This window comes from Tasmannia lanceolata, unplaced genomic scaffold, assembly GCF_043159265.1.
Source record: "Tasmannia lanceolata isolate RefF3 unplaced genomic scaffold, GAP_Taslan_0.1 ptg000034l, whole genome shotgun sequence".
NCBI classification, from domain to species: Eukaryota; Viridiplantae; Streptophyta; class Magnoliopsida; order Canellales; family Winteraceae; genus Tasmannia; species Tasmannia lanceolata.
In genome coordinates this window covers 208608-216230 of record NW_027518711.1, presented here as the reverse complement: position 1 = coordinate 216230, position 7623 = coordinate 208608, and positions in this window count along the sequence as shown.

The following is a 7623-nucleotide window of genomic DNA, read 5'->3' as shown; positions in this document are numbered from 1 at the left end:
GTCAACTGTTTGTGAGTTTAACCTGACGGAATGGCCCAAACTAACCTGGGTTAATATTTCTAGGACAGAAATACCCCCATCTTTGTGTTTAAGCCATTTGTAGAGGGGTTAGAATTATGCCATTTCCTTCATCACGGCCGCCGTCGCAATCTCCGCCCACCGCCGCCGTCGCCATCTTCGCCCACCACCATCGTCTCCCCATCTCAATACCCTCACAACAGACAATGAAACCCTATCCCCATGGCTACATGAAACCACACATTTCAAGAAAAAACATTGATAAAGACAAAAAAAAAAGCCCTAAATATTAGGGTTTTTGAAGACAAATAAAACTCTTACATCAAGGGTTTGTGTTGATAAATAAACGTAGGTTTGAATCAAACCCTAATTTTCAGTTGGGGAAGACGAAGGCATTTTGGTCATTTCCGCCTCGTGGTCTACTCTGTCACGTTAAAAAAACTTCAGGGGGTGTACTTGTCATGTTTTGAAAGTCAAGGTTAGAGTTGAATGTGTCAGAAACTAGAGGGGGGTGTAAATGTATTTTTCCCTACAATAAAAGTGTGCTGATGTCGCCCTCTAATTTGGGAAATGATACTCCCCCACGTTATTAGTTAAGTTTTGAAGGCAAAGAAAAATGTGAAAGGAGGTGAATTTATCCTTAGGAAGTGAACCATTCTCACAGAAACCGTTTGGGGGTGCGGGGCCGGTGCAACTTGGGTCGGGTTGAGGCGAACCCAACCCGACCCGACCCGAGTTCCAACCCGACAAGGTTCGACCCAACCCGACCCGAGGAACCCTTTTTGCCCACCTGAACCCAACCCAACCCAACCCGACCCGACCCGAGATTTTTAGCTTAAAAAATTATTAAAAATGTCGGATTCACTCGGGTTGGGTTGCCCAAGCCCTCAACCCGATCCCGACCCAAACTCAACCCGGGTTGAGAAAACCCAACCCAAACCCGACCCGAGAGCGGCAGTGAGGGGAGCATGAAAAACCGGGAAAAAAAACAAATTCCAAAAGTACTGTAATCTTTTCACTGCTTTTAGGTCTTATGCTCTCTTCCATTTGTGCCTCTCAAATCTCTCCCTCACCCTTTATTCTTAACTCCTCTTTTACAATTGGGGCCCACCAATATTCCATGTTATAATTTTTCATGGTTGCCATACATGCACTAAAATACTCTTTGAACCTAATGCCTCACTGCACATCAGCATTTTACTAGGGTGAATAGTTAATCATTGAATTCAGGCATAAAAAACTTTAAAAACAAGTATGTGTTCTCAAATCTGTTTTGCAAGCCTTGATTGAGCAGATAACATCTCCTTCTGGCATATGATCATATACTCGGTGTGTATGGATCAATAGATAAACAGCTTGATCAGTATACAAATGTGTTACATAATGGATAGATACGTTGCGTGTGATATGATTGTCGAATCTTCGACGGAAGTAGTTCATGTAGAAACATTTATAAAGCATGTGAAGTTAAATGGGACTTAGAAATATCTAAGTCTAGAAACATAATGAATTGGGCCAAATATCCTAAATAAAAAACTCTTTTTACCGATCCTTTGACAAAAAAAGCTAGTAGGAAACATGATTTTAAATTTTGACCGAAATTCGAAATGTCGGATTTCGGTCAACACAGAAACCAAAACAGCCGAAATCCGAAATTGCCGAAATGTACCAAATTTCGGGAATTTCGTCAATTTCGGGGAAATTTCAAAAAATATATATATTAATTTTTTATTCCTTTACCAAATTTCAGCTGAAATTACCGAAATTTCAGCCCAAAAAACCGACATTTTGTGTGACTTTACCGAATTTCGGCCGAATTTTCGGTTTCGGCTAGGTCCAAAATTTATGCCGAAACCAAAATTTCAAAACATGGTAGGAAAACATTTATTTAGAAATGTAAAAGGCAGAAAATATAATGATTTAGGACAAATCTCCCAAATAGATGAATTATATAAGTCCATTGAAATATTTAAGGTATTAATGGCACACAAAATGAGAGTTTTTATATGGTGCCCGACTGTCAAGTATTGTGAAATAGGTTCCAACCTTGATATTTGATCTAACAGTAGCAAACTTTTTAAGAGGCTGCTGCTGGTTCAAATATCAAGGGTGGTACTATTGACGTACCACCTTCACGGGACTTCACGGTCGGCCACCATATAATTTCTCACACAATGAAACACTTGATGGGAAATGTTGAGATTGTGACCACATGGCCTCATTGATTTTTCAGGGGAGAACCAAAAAGATAGCAATTTGATTTGGGGTCAGACACTCTTAACTCAAATCAGTAAACAAAAACCTGTGAGAACTAAAGGAAAATGATAAATTCGCCCCTTTTCTTTATATGGGAGAGTGATGCATGTGCATCTCGCACTATCACGAGATCAACGGTTAAGATCGTCGTAGCCTCAATCAGATCGTCCAGGACCCTCAGATTGGATGATTTCGGACGGTGTCTAGATCAACGGCTACGTTGATTGCTACACTTTAAGAAATTAAAGAGTTTTGCTTTTATTAGGATTTCTTTTGAGAAATTTTTGGAAGTTAGAGTTTTAGGAGTCTTTAGGGATAAGTTTTGCATAGGAGTTATTACTTTTCTTTAAGTCTTTGGACGTGTGAATGGTGTAGAATTTTTAGCAGATATGGATACTTTTAGCTACTTTTTAGGATATAGATTTCTTTGCTTTAAACTTCAAACGTTTTCTAATATAACTCAAAGAGGTCACATCCTCTATAAATATTAAATATGTGGAATGAAAAGTTAGCTTTGTTGATTAAGAATTGTTGCCTTGATGCCTTGGATTCGTCCGTCACCGGAATCGTCACCGGAAAACAAGCCACCCAGTGTTTGTTGTTGCCTTTCTTGCAAGCCATCTGCTGCTTGTTTTTGCTGCCTATATTCAACCACCTACTGTTGAATGATCCCAATACAGGGATTCTGCTTCCGCTATACGCCCGTCATTTGGTATCAGAGCTAAGGCTCGCAAGGTTTCTTAACTTTACAAATCTTAGATTCTATTCCCCACCAAGAGATCTTGCCACGTAGATGAAAGAAGATCCGCCCCGCCTACATAAATACGAAGCCCTTGATTCCGATCGAAGTGAAAGCTACTTTCTGCCTTCACCATCAAAATTTGAAGACTACTTCGAGGGCTTACTTTCCAATCAAATCAAATCCCACCGCCAGTCGAAGCATGCTAGAATAATTGCCCGGTGGAAGTATCAAATTCGTTGGAAAGGTCTTCAATTTAAAGTGGGAGCAAAGTGAGCGTTGATTTGACTTGGCAGATCTGGAATCCCAATGCCGATATCAACTTTAATCTAAACTCATGGTCGAGTTCTTTTCAAGAAAGGGGGTCTGATGCAGGTGCATCTCGGACTATCATGAGATCAAAGGACTGCATATTTTTTGGTACATCACATTCATGCATTTACGATCCATGTGACTGTATTGATACTACTGAAAGGTGTTCTATTTGCCCGTCGTAGCCTTAATCGGATCGTCCAGGACCCTCAAATTGGATAATTCGGACGGTGTCTAGATCAACAGCTCACGTTAATTACTACACTTTAAGAAATTAAATAGTTTTACTTTTATTAAGAGTTCTTTTGAGAAATTTAGGAAGTTAGAGTTTTAGGAGTATTTAGGGATAAGTTTTGCATAAGAGTTATTACTTTTCTTTAAGTCTTTGGACGTGTGAATGGTGTAGAATTTTTAGGAGATATGGATACTTTTAGCTACTTTTTAGGATATAGATTTCTTTGCTTTAAACTTCAAACATTTTCTAATGTAATTCAAAGAGGTCACATCCTCTATAAATATTGAATACTTGGAATGAAAAGTCACCTTTGTTGATTAAGAATTGTTGCCTTGCTGCCTTGGATTCGTCCGTCACCAGAAAGCAAACCACGCGCTGCTTGTTGTTGCCTTTCTCGCAAGCCATCTGCTGCTTGTTTTTGCCGCCTCAATTCAACCACCTGCTGTTCAATGATCCCAATACAAGGATTCCGCTTAAGCTATAAACCCCTGCGTCAGAGAGCCAACACCAGCATACTTGGGAATATGGGCCGTTGAGTCCTTCCCACGTGAAGTAAGTTAGCCCCTCTGTAGTCCATTATTCACCAGGGAGCTGTCCCAAGTAATTAAAAAAAGGGCGTATATATCACTTCCTGATCTAAAATATTGATGTGGAAACAACAGAATCTCTCCATGGTGTAATGAAGCCCTCTACATCATTTTCTTCTTCTCAACAGATCCAAAGAGTGAGGGATGTGCCTTCACTTTGTGCACCTGTGATAAATGTATGATAAGATTGAAATTTGCATTTGTGAACAAGAAGGGACAGATTTTAGCATCATCAAATTGGCGCCATCAGAAGGGACCCCAATGCTTTCTCTGTGAGCGCAGGTCTATAAATAGCGGACCAGCCGCTCAATCACAGGGATAGATTTTAGCATTATCAAATTGGCGCCATCAGTGGGACCATTTTCATTTCACGGCAATGAGGAATCTCGCAACCCAGCAAGACGATAGGATGGTAACCAGGAGCCAAGCTAACTTGTGCTTCCTTTAGAGCATCGGACCAGTCAGTGTGATCGGAGGTCAAAGGCAATGAGCCAACCTGGGGTGGGGATACCCATGTCAGAGAGAGAGAGAGAGAGAGAGAGAGAGAGAGAGAGAGAGAGAGAGAGAGATACGGTCAAAGGCAATGTGCCGACCTATTCTTCCTTTAGAGCATCGGATCAGTCAGTGTGGTCCAAAAATTGTTGAGAAATAGCATTTTGTTTTTAGGATCAATTGATTTTGATACACGCATGATGAATTAAATGAATAAGACAATCCGTTGAAAAGTGAGCCTGCGTGGCTGCTCTCACATGTAATAGCCAGCCGCGAAATGCCTTTCCGTAAATCTCTAAGAGTGTGTTTGGATTGTGGGAATCAGAATCGGTATGGGCCTGTTCAGTTACAGCAAGGAAACGGAAACGGAAAAGAAAATAGCCTCGGATTCGCATGGATTTTCCTCGATTACCGCCTCATGCTCCTCCCGAAAACAGAAGAAGTTAAAAAAGAAAAAGAAAAAGCCCAAACCCCACCTCTCTCGAAACAGAAGAAGAAGCAAAAAAAAAAAAAAACACTTTTCTTCTCCAACCATCGAAAGGAGAAGCCGAGCTCTTTCTTCTCCAATCGAAGCTTGCCTCCACTCCTCGAACAGGTACGCGTCCTCCTCCTCCCTTTCTTCCTTTTTTTCATTTTTTTGGATAATGGGTATGAAATCTCTGGTTTGCTATGGAGCAATGGGATCTTTGGTTTGCTATAAACCCTTGCATTTTTTCATTGGCTTATAAACCCTTTGGTTTGCTGCAAATCCTTTCATTTTTCCTTGGCCTATAAACCCCAGGTACGAAATCTTTGGTTTGCCATAAACCCTTGCATTTTTTTTTTTGATCTTTGGTGTCTAAACCCTTTTAGTTTTTTTCTGCCATTTTTTTGCTCTTCTCATCTCTGTCTAAGCTTTCTAAACCCTAGAACTTTTCATGGATCATTGTTCTTTGTTGTATTTGTCTTTTTTTGTGCCATTTTTTCTGAAAACCCTCGTTTTTAGCTGTAATCTATGCTTTGGAGCCCTCATTTTTGGGCTGATGTCTGGTTTTTTCACTTATTTGGGCTTATCTGTGTTTATCCATTTTGGGTTCTTGAAGAAAAATTATTTTTCTGATTTGGAACTGTGATATGAGTTTTTTCATTTTCGATTTGGTATTTAGTTCTGATTGAATCGTTTGTTGTGAACTCTTATTATTGTGTGTGATGGTTAACCATAATGGTTTATCTATTAATTGCTTCATAATCAGCTATGTTTATCATTTATAGAGTTTTTTATTAGTCTGTGATACCAAAATTATCTTCTTGTCGATCTTTTTTGTGTGTGATTACATGGCTAAGATACTAGATGTACTGTTAACATGGAGGTGTTAATGTGGGTTTGTTTGTGGTGGTGTTAATGGGGGGTTTGCTATGTTGGATTTGATGGGGATCTATCTTATTATGTTTTATTGGTGGTGGTGTTAATCAGATCTGATTTTTTGTAGGGGACACCAATTTCTGATTCTCAATTCTCTGAAGAGACTCTAACTTGCAAGGTAATAAATCTGATGTTTCTTTACATTTATCTTGTTGTTCTAATCATTTATGATGTTCCTCTTTCTTTATCTTGTTGTTGATCCATTATTAGTTTGCTTCATGATTTTAATCTTGTTTGTATGTGATAGTAGCATTGTAGGATGACATTCTGGTTGAATGTTGAGATGGGGGTATTAATGGTGGTATTGGTGTGTTATGGATGGATGGTTTATGGATGGATGGTGGTATTTGTGGTATTAATGGTGGTATTTGGTGGTGTTTATGGGGGTAATAATGTTTATAGATGGATGGGTTATGGATGGATGGTTTATGGAGTGGTTGTGTATGGATGGATGGTTTGTGGAGGGATTTGTATATTCATGGTTGGTAGGTTTATGGAGTGGTTGTGTATGGATGGATGGTTTGTGGAGGGATGGTATATGCATGGTTGGATGGTTTGTGGAGGGATGGTATATGCATGGTTGGATGGTTTATGGAGGGAGTGTGTATGGGTGGATTGATGGTTTTTGGATGAATGGTTTATGGAGAAAGTGTTTATTATGTTTGTGTTGTTTCTGATTGTGTTGATTGTCTTATTTTTTTATTGTGTTTAAGATGTCTTATTTGTGATTGTGTTGTATTTTCTATTGAGTTATTGACTTCTTATTTAGAGTAAGATGCCTCGTCGTCCTACAAGGAGGAAGAAAACAGTGTTGCGAAGAGCTGAGTTGAAGAGTAGGAATGAGCTAGTTGGGCAAGCAGTCGCACTACTAATGGCTGGTGCTGCTGCCATCTTAGTACTTTGGAAAGAGTACTATGAAAAGTATCTTCTCAGAGCTCCCTATGAAAGCAATTACTTAACGCGTCGTACGTTCATTTCTTTTGTCATCGATTCAGATGAACATTGTCATAACTTGCTACGGATGAACATCAGCTGCTTTCGTCAATTTGTTGAAATATTTAAACGGGCGGGAACCCTAGAAGATACAATCCATTGTAAGGTGGAGGAGCAAGTTGCCATCTTCTTGCATATTATAGCACATAATCAGAGGGTTAGGACTATTAGAGCATATGTTAGACGTTCAGGGGCAACTGTTTCGACGTATTTCAACAAAGTACTAAAGGCAATTTTGGGTATGCAAGATTTCTTCATCAAACCAACAAATTAGAAACACGCTTACCACACAGATGTTGACTGATTTCAGTAGACGTCATTGACGTTAGGGGATTATAGTTTCACTCCATATATGGTTGGAGTAACTTTGTTATGTTTTGATGGTTGTAAGACTCTTTTATTGTTTCGACTAACTTTGTTATGTTCTGATGGTTGTATGTGTGTTTATTCAAGTAACTCTGTTGTTTTTAGTGTGATGGATTAAAATTTTGAAGGAAGATAGTAGCTAGTTGTTTTGGATGATGCAGCTTCATTATCTTTTTATGCTTGGATGATGTATGTTGTATCTTTTTATTCCCTGTACGGCATG